Raw genomic sequence first — 17615 nt, 5'->3', positions numbered from 1 at the left:
CTGCCAGGGCCATTTGGCGGGCCAGGTGGGGAACTGCGGGGGGGTTCTCCGAAGCCCCCTTTGCTCATTTTCTGCTTTTTGCCTCAACCTTCAGACTGGGAGCTTGTCAGTCTTCTCCCCCCGGCCCCCCCCCCCCCGCCAGGGCTCCCACTGCTGACACTCAGCCTCGCCAGACAGCTCAATGACTCCCCCAGGGGCTGGGGATCGGGGAAGCCCTCAGAGCACTGGGGGTCATCTTCAAATACGGAGTACAACTGGGGGCTGCCCCCTTCAGAGAGGCCTGATCACTGGGGGTGATTCACAGGGAAGGGCTTTCTCATTGCGGAGGGGAGAGATGCCCCCTTTGAAGGAAAAGTCTGTTTCCTTCCCTCCTGAGTCCCCCCCACCCCCAACCACCTGGGCCAGCACCCACCCCTTTCCTGTCATCTTGGTTCCTGGAAGAGACCTGTGAGGTGCGGGCAGGGGAGGAGGGACCTGGGCACAGCCCGAGTGAACCTTATGGGACCTGCCGCCCCAGGTGTGTGTGGGTTTGCACCTCGAGGTGGCTCACCTGTGGAAGAGCTGCTGAGCTACTTAGGGACTTAGCTCGTCGGTCTGATGCCAAAAGCAGTTTTCTACTGGTCCATGTTGTAACACGTGACCTGATTTCCTCCTTCCTAAGGCTGAATAATATTCCATTGTGTGCGTACACCGTGCCATGTTTTGTTTATCCATTCATTCCTTGGTGGACACGGGTTACTTTCATCTCTTGGCTATTGTGAATCTGAGAATGCAGATATCTCTTTGAGATTATGCTTTGAACTCTTTGGGGTATGGACCCAGAAGAAGGATTGCTGGATCGGATGGTCATTCTATTTTTAATTTTTTGAGGAATTACCATACTGTTTTCCATAGCAACCGCATCATTTTACATTGCCACCAGCAGGGCACAAGAATTCACATTTCCCCACTTTCTGACAACACATATTTCCTGGGGCCTTTTGATTTTGTTTTTGTGTTTTTGTTTTGTTTTTACAGTAAGCATCCTAATGGGAGTGAGGTGATGTCTCCCTCTCGTTTTGACTTGCATTTCTCTAAATATTAGTGATGTTGAGCATCTTTTCATATGTTTGTTGGCCATTTATTTTATCTTTGGAGAAATATCTGTTCAAGGCCTTTTTAAATTGAGTTATTTGTTCTTTTTGTTGTTGAGTTGTAGGAGATCTTTGCTATTCTGGAAATTAACCCACTATCAGTTACAGGATTTGCAAATATTTTCTCTCACTGCCTTTCCACACCCTTGGTTGTTTCCTTTGCTGCATAAAGGTTTTCGAGTTGGATGTAGTCTCATGTATCTGTTTTTGTTTGGTTGCTGGTGCTTTGGGTGTCATATCCAAGAAATCATTACCAAATCCAAAGTCATGAAGCGTTTCCTCTGTTTTCTTCTAGAAGGTTTATAGTTTTGGGTCTTATCGTTTTTATGTGATGTAAGGTAGGGGCCCAACTTCATGGAATTGATTTTTGTATATGCTACGAAGAAAGATAACATTAATTTTGTTCTATAGGTATGTCCAACTGACCCAATGCTGTTTATCAAGGAGATTATACTTTCTGCATTGTTCTGTCTGCCACCTTTATAATAAATCAAGTTTTCATATATGTAGGTATTTGTTTCTGTTTCTCAACTCTTTTTTGTTATTTTGGCCTATTTATCTAATATCTCCCCACTACCACAGTATCTTTTTTTAATGTTATTTTATTGTTTAAGGTATTACAAATAGTAGTACATATGTCTCCTTTTTTTCCCATGACTCCCCCCAGCTCCCTAGCCGCCCCCCTCTCCTGCACATGCCCTCACCACCCCCCCACCCCCGCAGTGTCTTGCGTCCATGGTTATGCTTATTTGCATGCATACAAGTCCTTTGGTTGATCTCTTACCTCCCCATCCCCACCCTCCCCAGCTTTCCCGCTATAGTTTGACAGTCTGTTCAATGCTTCTTTGCCTCTGTATCTATTTTTGTTCATCAGTTTATAATGTTTTTTATATTCCACAAATGAGTGAGATCATGTGGTATTTTTCTTTCACTGACTGGCTTATTTCACTTAGCATTATGTTCTCCAGTTCCACCCATGCTGTTGCAAATGGTAAGAATTCTTTCTTTTTCATGGCAGCGTAGTATTCCATTGTGTAGATGTACCACAGTTTTCTAATCCACTCATCTGCTCACAGTATCTTAATTATAGCAATTAATATCCATATCAGGTAGAGCAAGTGTTTCCACTTTCTCCTTTTTTTCAAGATTTTCTTGACTATTCCTGATTATTTGCATGTCTATATACATTTTAGGATCATCTTGTCAATGCATACACACACACAAAAAAAAATCTATTGGGGTTTTTCTTGGGATTAAATTGAATCCAGCAGTCAGTTTTGGGAGGGTTGACATTTTTATGATATTGGCCTTTTCAATATATGAATATATATGTTTTCCATATATTAAGTCCTCTTATACTTCCCTCAATAATCTAATAGGAACCTTAAAAACTTTCACTAGTTCTAGTCCTACCTAAATATTGAGTGATTGCATGCCATTTTAAATGCAGTTTTTAAAAATTTTTAATTGTTAGATATTCACATATAGAAATAGAATTGATTTTGTGTATTGAATTTATATACTCAAAACATTTTCTAAATTCTCTTATTTATTTCAGTTTATCAATAATTTTTAGAATTTTTCTATATGCATAATTCTGTTGTCTGAATAATAATCCTTATACTGTTATTTATTTTTCTTACCTTATTGCACTGGCTAGGTCTTCCAGTATAATATTGAATAGTAGTGTTGGTACTGGAATCCAAGTCTCTTTTTTGATCTGCAGGGGTCATTTTAACATTTCACCGTGAAATGTAATATATATTTTTTAATTATAGAGGTTTTTTGGGTTGTGTTTTATTTTGATTTTTGTAAATACCTCTTATCAAGTTAAAAAGTTTTCTTTTATTCCAAGTTTATGAAGACTTTCACTTTTTTAACCATAAATGGTTGCAAAGGTTTATCAAATATATTTTCTGCATCTACTGAGCCAGTAAGTGTTTTTCTTATTTATTCTGCTAGTATTGTGAATTACAGCGATTACTTTTCTAATATTAAATGAACCTTACGCTACTGAAATAGGCTCAACTTGGTTGTGATATATTATCCTTTTTTATATCTCAGGATTTGGCTTGTCAACCTTGTATTGCATCTTAGTATACATGAATCTGTAATTTTTCTTTCTTGTACAGACTTTGTCAGGTTTTGGTGTCAGGGTTTTGCTGTCTTTATAAATTGAGTTGAAAAGCATCTCATCTTTTCTATTTACTGAAGTGTTGATATCAAATTGGTTATTCAATCCTTCCTTAAATGTTTGAAGAACTTGCTAGTGAAGCTATCTGAACCTGGGTCTTCCATTTTGGAAAACTTTTTAATCACAGAGTAACATTTTTAAAAAGTAGACTTAGGACCATTTACATTTCTCAATTCTTCTAATGTCTGTTTTGGTAAGTTAAATTTTTCTAAAATTTTATCCATTACGTTTAAATTTATTGACACATACTTCTTTATAATATCTTCTTTTGTTATAACGCATTTAGGGTTTATAGTGATGTTCTTTTTTAAATTTAACACCTGGTACTGGTTATTTGTGCTTTTCCTTTTTTATTTGATTAATCTTACAAGGGAATTACATTAGTCATTTTAAAGAATTAGTTTTTGGCTTTATTGAATCTCTTTTACGTTTGTTTTCTATTTCATTAATTCGTGCTCTTAGCTTTATTTCTCACTACCTTCTATTTTGAGGGTGTAATTTACTGTTCTTTTTCTAACTTATTAAGTTTGGTACTTTAGATCACAGATTTTCAAACTTTCTCTTTTTTTCTAATGTGTAAAACTAAAGCTATGTAGCTCCCTCTAAGTATCACTTTAGCTACATTACACAAATTTTATATTACATTTCATTATCATTCAGTTAAAAACATGTTCTTACTTCCATTGTGGTGTATTCTTTTTATCTCTGGGGTATTAAGAAGTATATTTTGTTTAATTTACAAACATAGGGCAATTTTTCTACTTACTGTTTTGTTCTTGATGTCTAGCTTAATTGCATTACGGTCAGATAATTTATGTATGATTTCAATACCTTGAAATTTATTGAGACTTGTTTTATGACCCAGCACATAAATCCTTTTTATCCTGAATGCTTGAAAAGAATGTGTAATTAGTTGATTCCAACATTTTATATATATCCATTTAAGTAAAACTTGCTCTTCATGTCATTCAAATCTATTATATCCTTATAATTATTTGTCCATTTTATTGTAAACTTCAGAGATATAGTAAAAAATCTCCCTAATGACTACAGACTTATCTAATTTTTCTTGTAGTTCTGAAAATTGTTGCTCTATGTATTTTGAAGTTATCTTGTTTGTTGCATGAAAATTTAGAATTATTATATATATGACTTGTTTCTGAATTTAAACTAGTATTTTAAACTTTTAATCTCTAGGGATGCTCTGTTTCTCTTCAAATCGATCTTGTGTTCATGTAGCTAGACAAGCTTCTTTTGTTCCATGTTAGCATGCTTATCTTCTTCCAGGGAGAATTTGCATTTGCTTCTCCCATTGCCTGGAACATGTGCAATATGGTATCACCTTAATCCAATTCCAAAGAGATTGTTGAATTTTGGGGCATAGTCTTTGCCACCAAGTGCCTCCTCTGCCCAAGATGCCATTTTCTCTTTCTCTCCCATCTGCCTATCAAACCCCTAAATTATCTTTCAAGATCACGGTCCCTAGGAAGAAATAAACCCTGCTTCCCCATGTCATTCCCTCACTCTACACATACTTTCTCTCTGCTCTCACCGAACTGGATTTTAATTATCAGTTCACGTGTCTGCCTTCCCCAGTAGAGTGAGTGGTCTTTGCAGGTGGGCACCTTGTCCTCTTGATATCTTTCTCTTTCCAGCAGCCAGCACATAGTAGGTGCTCAAGAAAGCATGCGTTCAGTGCCGAATGAAGACGAGGAACTGTCCCCATTCTACAGAAAAGGAAATTAAGCTCGGGGAGTTGGGACAGCTTGCTCAAGGTCACACTGGGTCAGCCAGGCTCAAAGCCAGGTCTTCCGATGCCCAAGGCCAGCGCTGCTTACGCTGCTCAGGATCAGCAGCGCCCCTCGTAGAAAGCCAGCCCCCAGGAGCCGGTGGAGAGCCAGCGCCCCCACCAACCACCCCAGCTCTCTGCCCAGTGCTCTGGGCAGCCCTCCAGGGCCCCTCTCCCCCAGCCTCCCACCCTCCTCTCCCCCAGGAGGCTGACTCACGGGCATCCCAGCAGAGCTCCTGGACTCTGCTCCAGTTGGAGCTGGCCACCATCTACCCTCCGATCACCATGGCAGAGTTTGCTGAGATACAACACATCCCTCATCTCCAGAGCGGAGGGCTGAGTTTGGCCAAGAACCCCGGGAACGAATGCCCACCGTCCCGGAGGTGTCGCCCTCAGAAGGCGGTTTTGCTGCATGAAATGGCCTCCGCTTCCCAGGCGAGCCTCGGGTCCTGACAGGGAGCCGCTTAGGCAGTCAGAAAGCAGGCTTTGGTGGGGTTTCTCTCTCTCTCTCTCTTTTGCTTTTCTTGTCTTTTGTAACCTTCTGCTTCTGACTGCCAGTCTGTGTGTCTCTCTCACCTCCAGAGCTTTCTTTTCAACACTGGTCACTGGTGGAGTCGGCTCTGCCCTCTCCGCTTGTGCCTGGGGGAGAGCGGAGCCGCCTCCCTCTAATGAGGGGCCCTCCAGGCCCCACTGCCCTCATTTTTGATACCCGGGGAGAGGATGTGCAGGCAAGGGCCGCTCAGATCAGAAAGGCCCACTGTACAGACATCACAGCCGAGCTCAAAGCGTGCAGCCAGTAGAACACAGAACAAAAACATGTACGGCCGCGCTCGGTGCAGGGGAAACGTACTCGCCACTCCAGCAAGGTCAGTGGTGAGGAGAGAGAAAAAAAAAATTTTTTTTTTGAAAGGAATTGCTGAGGGGGGAAAAAAGAGAGAAACCTCAAAAAGGGGCCGAGGACTCGGAGTCGGGCCTGCTGGTTGGCTTCTGGAACATTTTCCTTGATATCTTCCCACCAAGCGCTATTTCTGCAGGACTTCAATACGTCGGAAAAGTTTATGCAACTGGTTAGGAGGAGGGTTAGAAGTTGTGAGTCACCATCATCAGCTCTGTGTGTGTTTGCTTTCAACACGGGCCTCCTGTGGGACCACATCAATGGAGCCTTTTTGGTGCGTTGGCATGTGCTGGCGCGGGGTGGGGTCGGGGCGCCTGGCCAACCTATTTCAAGCGAGTGTGAGGCGCTGGGCCTCCGTGGCTACTGAGAGCAGATCAAATGGACTGACATCGCCTAGTGCTCCGGAGGACTTCGGTGGCACGAATGCTACGTGCTGTGACTTTGGTCAAGTTTCATAAGCATTCTGAGCCTCAGTGTTTTTGCCTGTGAAATGGGTATAGTCTCATCTCCTTTACAGGATTGGTCTAAGGATTACGATGCCCAGCCTGCGCAGGGCAAAGGGGCTGCATACATAAATGTTACTCTTTAAAAAAACATTATTCATCTCTAATCACAAGAACGTTAAAACTCCATCAGACCTTGGGCTTCTGAGCTAATGGAATGGGCTCTTCTAAGCCTGTTTCCCAGGAGCTTTTTAATGAGACGGGCAGCCTTCCGTCTTAGGTGTTCTGCTAAATTCTGCTTTCTCACTTTTGTGGATTCTCCGTGGCAAATCTTTTCATCTGGCTTCCTCTTGTGACCACAGAGCTTTAGAGTTGTTTTTCATTGCCATCCGGGATGCAAACTTTAAACAATGCAATTTATTTGACCATCATTTTAACAAAAGTACTTGCAAGGTGGGGCTGCCACGTGCGTAATTATACAAAAGGGAAGGTTGGCCATGATTTACTGAGCACCTACTATGCACCAGCCCTGCCCTTTCCCCCTTCCCTCACCTGCTTTTGTATTCAGGGTATTTATTTCCTTCAAGCCTATCCCTAATGTACTTATTTATGGTTGGCCCTTGGTTGTCCTCTCCCCAACCAGACTAAGTCCAGGAGGACAGAGTACTTTTCACACACGGTTTTTTATTTTAGAATCCTTTTCGATGTTGTTGCAGAGAGAGGACAGAGTCGCTGTGTACCACACACCCCGTCTCTCCCATTGTTCCTTCTTACGTTACTTCCTACATTTGTCACAACCGAGGAAGCAACACTGATACGTTGCTATTAACGAAACTGCAGACTTTATCGGATTTCACTCATTTCCCCCCCAAAATGCCTTTCTTCTGTTCTAGGGTGCCATTCGGGATCCCATGTTGCTCTGAGCCATCGTGTGTCCCTGGTCGCGCCCCTGAGCTGTAACGGTCTTGTCTTCGGTGACCGTGACGGTTTTGAGGAGTGCTGACTGGTCATGTGCTTGGTAGAATGCCCCTCGGTATGGGTTCATCTGGTGTTTTTCTCCTGGTTAGACGGGGGTGGTGGTTTTTGGAATGAAGACCATAGAGGTAAAGTGTCCTCCTCACCATCATGTCGGGGACATACTACCATCGTGACTTATCGTGATGATGTTGACCTTGATCCCCCGGCCGAGGTAGCGTTTGCCAGTTTGCTTCTGTAAAGCTACCTTTCCCCCTGTGCCCACAGCTACTCTTTGAAAACAAGTCACTCAGTACAACAGTTATGGGCTGAATGTGTCCCCAAATTTATATGGTGACGCACTAATCCCAGGACCTCAGAATAGAACTGTATTTGGAGACAAAGTCTTTAAAGAGAAAATTAAGTTAAAATAAGGCCTTTAGGGGTGGCCCTGATCCCATATGACTGGTGTCCTTATAAAAAGAGGAAATTTGGGCATACTATGCATGCAGTTTCTACAGCAAAAAGACCAGATGAGGACACAGGGAGAAGGCAGCCATCAGAAGCCAAGGTGGGCGGTCTTACAAGAAACCAAACTTGCTGACACCTTGACCTTGGACTTGCGACCTCCAGAAATGTGATAAGATAAATGTCTGGCTTAAGCCACCCAGTCTGTGGCATTTTATGACGGCGGCCAGAGAAAATTCATAACAACCTGTGCTCTCTGACAGTAGAGTACCACCCATACAAATTACTGGGAGTTATTCTGTATGGGATTTTGTTTCTTCTCCCTCACCTAGTTTTGTTGGGGTTTTTTTTCCATCACTTTTTGTATCAGCATGGACTCATGGATATGTTCTTTATACCTTAGATCAGTGGTCGGCAAACTCATTAGTCAACAGAGCCAAATATCAACAGTACAATGATTGAAATTTCTTTTGAGAGCCAAATTTTTTAAACTTAAACTATATAGGTAGGTACATTGTTATTAACTTAATTAGGGTACTCCTAACGCTTAGGAAGAGCCACACTCAAGGGGCCAAAGAGCCGCATGTGGCTCGAGAGCCGCAGTTTGCCGACCATGGCCTTAGATTATAACCTAGTACTATTTATCTTGTTGCTCACATTGTCCCAGCGTTGGTCATTGTGGGCTCAGGTCGGCTGAAATTGTATAGGTAGAAATGGCAGAGCAGGGATTCAAATCTTGTCTGATTCAATAGCCACTAAGCTTTATGACCTACAATTTTGTATTATCTGCCTGACTGTTGTCTTTGTCTAGTATGGTAATCTGAAGATCCTTAAAAAAACAAGGTAACTCTTCATCTCTTTGTAGTGAGGCAGCCTAGCAGGATGAACAGAGCGTGGAGGATAGGATCAAACAGACCTGGATTAACTCTGGGCTCCATCCTTTGGTGTGACCTTGGGCAAGTTGACTTATCCTTCTCTGTGCCTCAGTTTCCTTGCCTGTAAATAGGTAGATAATAACCGTTCCTGCCTCATAAAATTGTTGTGAACCTGAAAAACAATATCTGCGACCTAAAGACTCTGCCTTTCCCCATCTAAAGCATTTGCTACCCACCATATACCTTATCCAAGAGATAAGCATTGTGACTCTCCTAGGTCGAAGGAAAGCTTTTGTTTCCTCGCTATTAGATGCAAGGAAAGAAGACACACTCTCAACAGGAAAAAAAATATTCAAGAGAGCGATCCTTGGCCTACCTAACTACAAAGGTTATGAACCTCTGTGGCAGTGCATCCCAACCTGTTAGCTGCGACAACTACAGGTGATGGGGTTATGTTAACACCTGCATATTTGCGTGGGCTCCAGGTACTCTGAATAAGTTGAATAAATACTACGTCTTCTACATATATTTCATACTGCCTTTCAAATTGTAGGCAGACGACATTGTGGTTCAGAAAATGTAATTCAAATAAAAATAGTAAGTGTAGAATTTGGGGCACAGCAGACACTTAATAGACAGTAGCTATTACTATTATGATTATGTTAAGTGGCAGGGTAATTAACTAGATGTATTTCTCAGAGTCCATTCTAGCCATGGATGTCTGATTCTGGCTCAACATGCAATTTCTGCTCAAATAACCAACTTTTGAAAAGTCTCTTAATAGTTCAAATTGCTTCATTTGGTAGAGTTTTTAAGAATTTGCTATGTGGAAAATCATTTCTTTGTTCTCTTTCAAACTTATCCTCTCATTCATTTTTCTTGTCTTATCTCATTGGTTGGAATCACCTGGATGATGTCAGATAGATACATGAAGCAGTGATAGGGACCATCTTTATATTGTTTCTGACTTTAAAGGGAAGCTTGTAATATTTCTACATTAGATATGAACATTTTGAGGTTCTAAGATGAGAGAGTTCCTTTGTATTTCTGGTTAGTTAAAGTATTTATTGAATTATTTATTTTTGCATGTACTGAGATGATCATATGGTTGTTCTATTTGAATCTGTTAATGTGTTGAATCACACACCTAGATTTTATAATATTAATTAAAAATATATTCCTAGGATACTCTTTAGGTCAAGTAAGGCTTACTACTTAGTCTTTATATATATATATATATATATATATATATATATATATATATATATATATATATGGCTGGATTTGATGTGCTAGTGTTATTTTTACTATACACAGCAATTATTTTCTTTTTATTATAATAAAAGTCTTCTTATAACCTTAATGAAGTATAATTGGTACATAATATTTAAAGTGAATTATAATTGGTACAGTCCATATTTAAAGTGAACAATTTGATAAGTCTTGACATATGTATACATCTGAGAATCATCATTATAATCTAGATCAGCGGTTCTCAACCTGTGGGTCGCGACCCCTTTGGGGGTTGAATGGCCCTTTCACAGGGGTCACCTAAGACCATCAGAAAACACATATATAATTACATATTGTTTTTGTGATTAATCACTATGCTTTAATTATGTTCAATTTGTAACAATGAAATTGGGGGTCACCACAACATGAGGAACTGTATTAAAGGGTCGCGGCATTAGGAAGGTTGAGAACCACTGAACTAGATGATAAATATACCCATCACCTCCAAAAGTTTTCTCGTGCTCATTCATATTTTATCCTTTCCCCCTCTCTACCCTCTTCCCTGGCCCCATCCCCAAGCACTTGATGACTTGATTTCTGCACATTAGTTTGCATCTTCCCCCACCCCCCACCTCCGCTCCACCCTTGCAGCTCCGCCTAACATGGGGAAAATGCTGGCAGGTCACACTGACCTGGACTCCCCGGGACAAGCTGCTCTGACCCCCAAGCAAAGCCAAGCAGGTCTGAGGTCTTGGGACGGGGTGGACATCAGTTATATCTAGGGAAGCAGTGTTTCCCCTTCCTAGAATTATTCATTCACTCACTTACAATGAAGGGAGCATGAATGCCATACTGGGCGCTCTGCTGGGCATGGGGACCTAAGAAGAATAAGAAGGGTCTCAGTAGTTCGCTAGGGAAGACAAACAGGTAAACAATCTTCTTGCAGTGCAGGATGAGGGCAAGGAGGACCGCTCAACGGACCTCTTAGGGAAAAGGAGTCTACAAGCTATGCAGGGTGGGGGGCTTTCTGTTAGCGTTAGATTGGAGCAGCAAGCTTAGGGGCTTCTCTTTAAGGCCATCCAGCTTGCCACCTCTTAGACTGCTTGGCTAGAGGGGGTGCGGAAGTATATGTATGACCAGGTAGGCAACACTTGGCCGCCTGTGCTAAGGCAAAGGGTGAATGTAGGATGTCAACAAACTCCATGGTAAGATTTGGAAGCCATGGTCACAGCAGCATTACTCACCATAGCTAAACGTGGGAGTAACCCAAATGTCCACCAATAGATGGACGGATGACGTGCGGTACGTACATACAATAGAATGTTATTCAGCCTTCAAAAGGAAGGAAATCCTGGTCCATGGCACAAAGTGAATGAACCTTGAAGACACGCTCGGTGAAAGGAGGCAGTCATAAAAGGACAAATACTGTATGATCCCACTTACATGCGGTCCCTAAGCAGTCAGATTTGGAGACAGGAAGTAGAACAGTGGTTGTCAGAAGCGGGGGGGGGGGGGTGGAGTGGGGGGAGAGCGTTATCCTTTAATGGGGATCAGAGTTTCCACTTTCCAAGATGACAACCGTTCTGTAGATGGATGGTGGTGATGGTTGCAAAACAATATGAATATACTGAATACCAGTGAACCGTGCACTTAAAGTAATTAAGATGATAAATTTTATGTGTATCATACCACAATTTTTAAAAAATGAATCAGAAAAAAAGAAATGCAATAAATAAGTAAATAGAAAAAAAGAAAGAAAAAAGAAATGCAACAGATAATTCTGCTGTGTTTAATGGAGAGCTGAGCCAACTCTTCTTTTAAAAATGTTTTTATTGATTTCAGAGAGGAAGGGAGAGGGAGAGAGAGAGAAACATCAGTGATGAGAGGGAATCATCCCTTGGCTGCCTCCTGCACACCCCCTACTGGGGATCAAGCTCCCAACTCAGGCATATGCCCTGACCAGGAATCCAACCATGACCTCCTGATTTGGTCAATGCTCAACCACTGAGCCACACCAGCCAGGTTGAGCCAACTCTTCGAGGAGGAAGAAAAGTAATCTAGGCAGAGGGATTCGCCGATGCAAAGGTGGGGAGTCAGGTGTGGCCCCGTGACAGGTGGAGTGTACTCGCTGGAGCCCACTGGAGCGCAGGGGTGTTTCCGGCAGGGAGTGGGGTTGGGTGCGGTTGGCGGGTGACTCCTGGCCCCGTTCCCCTGTCCATCTGTGCTGCTCTAAGACTCTAACTGTGTCAGCCTGCGGTGGGCTGAGGATGTCACAGAAACCCTGTCACTCTTCCCAGAGTCAGTCCTTCCCATTCCCACCCCACCATCAAAGCGAGCCTCCCCCTCACAGGAACCCTTTGTTTATTTCCCTGATTTCCTGGCGACCTACTTTCTCGTCCCGGCTCTTTATTCCTGCTCTCCCAACAACTCCTTCATTTCACTCCTGCTGTGTTGGAAGGAAAAGACGCTGACCTTCCAGCCAGATGGTGGCCCTTGAGCCACTCTGGGCTCCTCACGCTGGTGGGAGCCTGGCCAGGCCTGTGCTCCCCTCCCCGTGTGGCTGCCGGAGGTCCCCCAGGACCTGTGGGCGCTGGCGTCCCTTTGTTCTTCCAGCCCCAGCAGCAGGTTCTCTCCCCAGGCTGGAGGCATCAGCCCCAAGGTGTACACTCTCTCCTCACCCCTTTTTAACAACAACAAAATAATCTCAATTTTTTCTAATTATAAGCAATGCACACATGGTCAGTGTAGAAATTTGATTAATAGAGAACATTAAAAAATGAAATTAAAAATGACTCATCATGCCCCACCCAAAGAGGAGAACCATTAGTATTTTATGTATATTCTCTTCTCTTGCCATCCGCTTACATCTAAGTTACATGGGAATGTATTTTATTATTCATATATATGCATACAACTACATACCACACATTATGATATAAGTAATAATAAATATTAAATAATATATTTATCCATTAACAGTATATTAGACACATCTCTCCTGGCCATGAACCACTCTTCTGCAACATCCCTTTAAATGACTATATCCTAACCCATCACATGGGCCACGGGGAGGAAACTCAAGGGGGATTGGTGACTGACGGCACCTCAATAGAGAGTAAGCCTGTGTCCGCAGGATGTCCCCCTCTGCGTCTCTCAGTAGGCAGCTCACAGTGTTTCTCAGACCAGGGGATGTGATTGGCCCAGAGAAGAGTTCAGGCGGCGTCAGGGACTGTGTTCAGGTCCAGCCTGGTGTCTGAGCCTTAGCATCCTGTGCCTACCTCATCATGCCAGCTGGGCTTCTGGCCTCCACAGATGGACTGCGAAGCCTTCACCTTCTCCCAGGGACCCCTAGGGCTCTGCATTTTGGCAAGAAGACGTCATAGGGACCACAGGTAGGAGTGATCTATGACATAAAAAGACTAGGATAAAATGTGAATCATGGCACCAAGCTACCCGAGGGGAAAAGAAATAGGAACCAGAATAGATGTGTGAAGATCTGTCTCCCAGGCTCTTGAGGGCTCCATGTCTGGATACCATTATGGTTACTATCAAGACCATTTGTTAGCCACCAAAGTGGGGGTGACTCGGAGGATAAAGGTGGTTCTGAGGTCAAGTTTTTCGTGGATTATCCAAACTGGCGATCATAGGAACAGCTTGTCAGGAGACCAGGCCCATCCCTCCCTGCAGGACAGGTGTGCCTCCCACCAGTACCATGTGCCATGATCCGTCCTTCTGGTATGACTATGACTGGTAATGACTCTGATACTTCGATTTCTCCTATATCCCTACTGTCATTGACTTCTCCAACCCCCACATCCCAAATAAGCTTATTTGCTATTCCCTGCCAGCTCTCTCTGTCAGAAGTTTATTGTGTGGCTCTTAATTTTCAGCAGTAGCTAAGAAAACCCTATATCTCACCTGGTCTCTGTCTGCATTCCATCCCAGTGCGGCCATCGCGGTTCTCATGGTCCCCCATTTAATGGTCAAATTCTCTCTACCCTTTTCCCACCCTCTGCTCCCACATTTCCATCTTTATGAGTGGAAGTGGGAGAGCTAAATTCCTTTCTGGGTTGTCCTTCCCCTCACCAGAGATATGTCGGAAAGGTATTTGATTATGAAACTGAACTCTGGCTCCCGGAACCATACCCCCCTTGCCTTTAGTCTAGACATAAGGAACGAGTCTAATTCCCCGTCCACATGACTGCTTCCCAAATGTTGGAACCCAGCATTTATGTATCTCCTAGGCTTCCCTTTCCTCAGCCAAGTAGCCCTAACATCTTTAGCCATTCTGCATTTGAGTAGTTTCCAATCCTTTCACCATCCCGGTTGACATCCTCCAAATGTGCTCCAGTTTCTCCACGCCCCCCCCCCCCCCCGCCCCGCTCCAGTGTTTCCCAGAACTGAAGGTGGGGCCCTCAGATGTGGCCGGCCCGCACTGCGCGGGATTTGCTGCCTTGGATGCCGTCAGAGATTGCCTTTGCTCTTTGGCAACCACATCAGACTGTTGCCTTGTATTGATTTGCAGGCAACTAGAACTCCACAGCATTTTTTTCTCTAAACGTGTGTTCTTGTTAAGCCATTCTGTACTTGGATGGTGGGTCTGTGGATCCCAAGCACATGATCATACATTCGTCCATCCAAGAGCTCCTTCTGAGGCCGTTCAAGCCCTGTCCTGGTCTGTGGAGGTTACTCAGAGTCTCAAGGTGGCCGCCCAGCTGTCCCTCTGGCTCTGGGTGGACAGCCAGTTGGATCCACATGCTTTCTAGAGCTCAGTCCAAGTCCTTGATAAAAATGTTGAATAGAACCGAACCAATGGCACAGTCCTGGGCTACTAGAAATCTTTCTTGGGTCAGAGGTTACACATTGCGAAATGCAGCCTGCAGATGTGTTTGGTCTGTAGAGTGTTTTCTTTTGCTTAACTTTGAATCGGTGGCCAACATCTGGATTCCTAGCTCCTCCTGAGATATTAAAGATATCTCAACAATCCAACATGGCGACAGCCAGCTAGTGTGGCCAAAGCAGCTGTGTGTAGTTGTGTAGGTTGAGGACTACACGTCCCACCTGGATACGTAGAGTGACCACAGCCATTAGGCATGACACATGCTCTCCGTTTTGTCTCTGTCCCCATGACTCCCTAATATTAAGCCCCCAGCCCACTCCTACTTGTTGATGCAATACCTGTCTCACTCCCTAAGGCATCAAGTTAGCAGCCCCTACTCCCTAGTTATCGGCATCTTTTGGGTATGACCTGTCAGCTAGTTATAAGTTCACCTAACCATACTGTCTCCAGGTCACATAGTCTCCCCCTGGATTTGAAGAGAGAACTGGCCAAATGCTATATAAAACTCAGTTATCAGGGCTCACTGCATCTCCTGGATGTACCGGATTAGGACTGTGGAAGATGAAATTGAGATTAGCTTGGCCTGTCTTGGTCTCGGGAACCTATTCTGACTCTTAGCCATCACAATTTACCTTTGTAAGAGCACCCCAGCTGTCCTTTGAAACATCGATTTTAGGACTTAAGCTGGAATTGGTCATCAGTCCATCTGGCAAGCATACAGAAGACACCATCTTCTCCTTTACAATAACTAGAGGTGCATCTTTAATTTTCAGGTACTTTTGTTTGCCCTCCTGAGGTCTGGTTAGCATCCTTTTCACAAATCCTCGGGGATCTCTGGAGTATCACCATCCAAGCCAGGAGATTCCACCCATCTGGAGTCAGCCACTGTTCCAAGAAGGGCTTTGGTTCCTTTTTACCAATGTCTGTTCTACTCTCTTCAGTCTGATTATCCTCGTCCCAGACAGGAAGCCCAGACAGAGAAGCAAGAGGCGACAAGGACCTTCACTGCCCTTTTCCGTCAGAAGCACTAGACCAGTGATGGCGAACCTATGACACGCATGTCAGAGGTGACACGTAAACTCATTTTTTTGGTTGATTTTTCTTTGTTAAATGGCATTTAAATATATAAAATAAATATCAAAAATATAAATCTTTGTTTTACTATGGTTGCAAATATCAAAACATTTCTATATGTGACACGGCACCAGAGTTAAGTTAGGGTTTTGCAAAATGCTGACACGCCGAGTTCAAAAGGTTCGCCATCACTGCACTATACCATTCAACTCAGAAAGCAGGTCTGCCCCTTTCTTGATCATCTCCTTGTCTTGACTATCACTTCAAAAAAAGGAAAGCCCTTTATGTTGTAGCAGCAACGGCGCGATGTCCACCAACAACATATGCCTTGCCTTTCAGAGTGTAGGGTTCTATCTGGCGAGGGCTGTCCTGCCAGGGACTGCATTTCAGCCCCCTTTGCACCTAAGGGTGCCCTGTGCCTAGGGCTTCCCAATGGAACCTGGAAGGAGTGAAGAGCATCACTTATGGGCTAAAGAGATTAGGATGTGAGAGGTCTTTTTCACCTCTACTTTCCCCACCTCCACATGCTGTCAGCAGAGAGCTCTGAGACCCTGGGGGCAGATAAAGGCACAAGGAGGAAAGAGCATGAATCCATGAGTCCATGAGTCCATGAGTCCACGAATCCATGAATCCATGAATCTATGAATCCATGAATCCATGAATTCCTGCCTCGCATGTGAAAGGCCACCTGCAGATCAGGGCACCTCAGTGAGCCGGCCCATGACTGAGAAGCCAGGGCAGCACCTGAATTATGTAGCGCCACTGAAACGTTGCTCTTTATTGGTTTCAGTGGCCAGCCTTGCCCTCAGACACTCGTCCTAAGTATTTTTCGGGGGTCTCAGCTGGCGGAAATTATGTTTCAAATTCAAGGCTCCTTGGGTATCTTTGTACTTGTGAACTTCTTTCCATCATTTGTTGTGTGTCCTTTTAGAACCTCAGCTCTCTTGACAGCCCCTTTGCAGCCCGACCCTTCAGGGCATACCCCCTTTGCCTCTTCACTGGGACCATCTGGAATTGCACCGTAAGAGCTACATTTGTATGTGCTTCCATCTCTACTGTGGAATTGGTATAAGACTCCAGAACTGTGTGCCTGGGCTCCCTCCCCGACATCACCTGGCCTCTAGGAGCCTCTCAGGTGTATGAATTATACCAGAGACTGTATATTAGTTAGGCTAGCTCTCAATGCTAAATAACCCCCATGACGTACAATAGCTCAAGCAAATAGATGTTTATTCTTTACTTACATAAAGTCAACACTGGTTTGCCTAACTGGGGACAGGCCTTCCTTGATTTGGGGAACCCAATCTTCTCCTCTCTTAGCACTGTGCCACCTTCAACACCTGGCTTCCCCATGTTTCTGTGGCCAGACTTGGTGTTCCCTGCTTCTGCCACGCCCACAAGAGCCTGGGAAATGTTGTCTAACTGTGGGCCCAGGGACTAAAGAATTAGTAAGCTGCTAGTCAATCTCTGCCTCAGAGTGTAAGTTTCATTCTACTCTGAAAACCGCGTGGTAGCTACAGGCTCATGGTTTTCTTTATTCGGTCACGCAGAATGTATGTGTTGAGCACTCTCTGTGTGCTAAAATATTTAAGATATGAGGGGTGTTCTGGGACCCCCTCCTTCCTCAGAAGCGTGCATGGTGCTCCTCTGTGTGCATGGTGTTCACCCTAAGGACCGCCCCCTCCCCACCCAACCTCCCCGCCCCCCCCCCCCCCCC

Source organism: Myotis lucifugus, unplaced genomic scaffold (genome assembly GCF_000147115.1).
Source record: "Myotis lucifugus unplaced genomic scaffold, Myoluc2.0 scaffold_100, whole genome shotgun sequence".
In the NCBI taxonomy this organism is placed as follows: Eukaryota; Metazoa; Chordata; class Mammalia; order Chiroptera; family Vespertilionidae; genus Myotis; species Myotis lucifugus.
Note: the sequence above shows the minus strand (reverse complement) of the source record.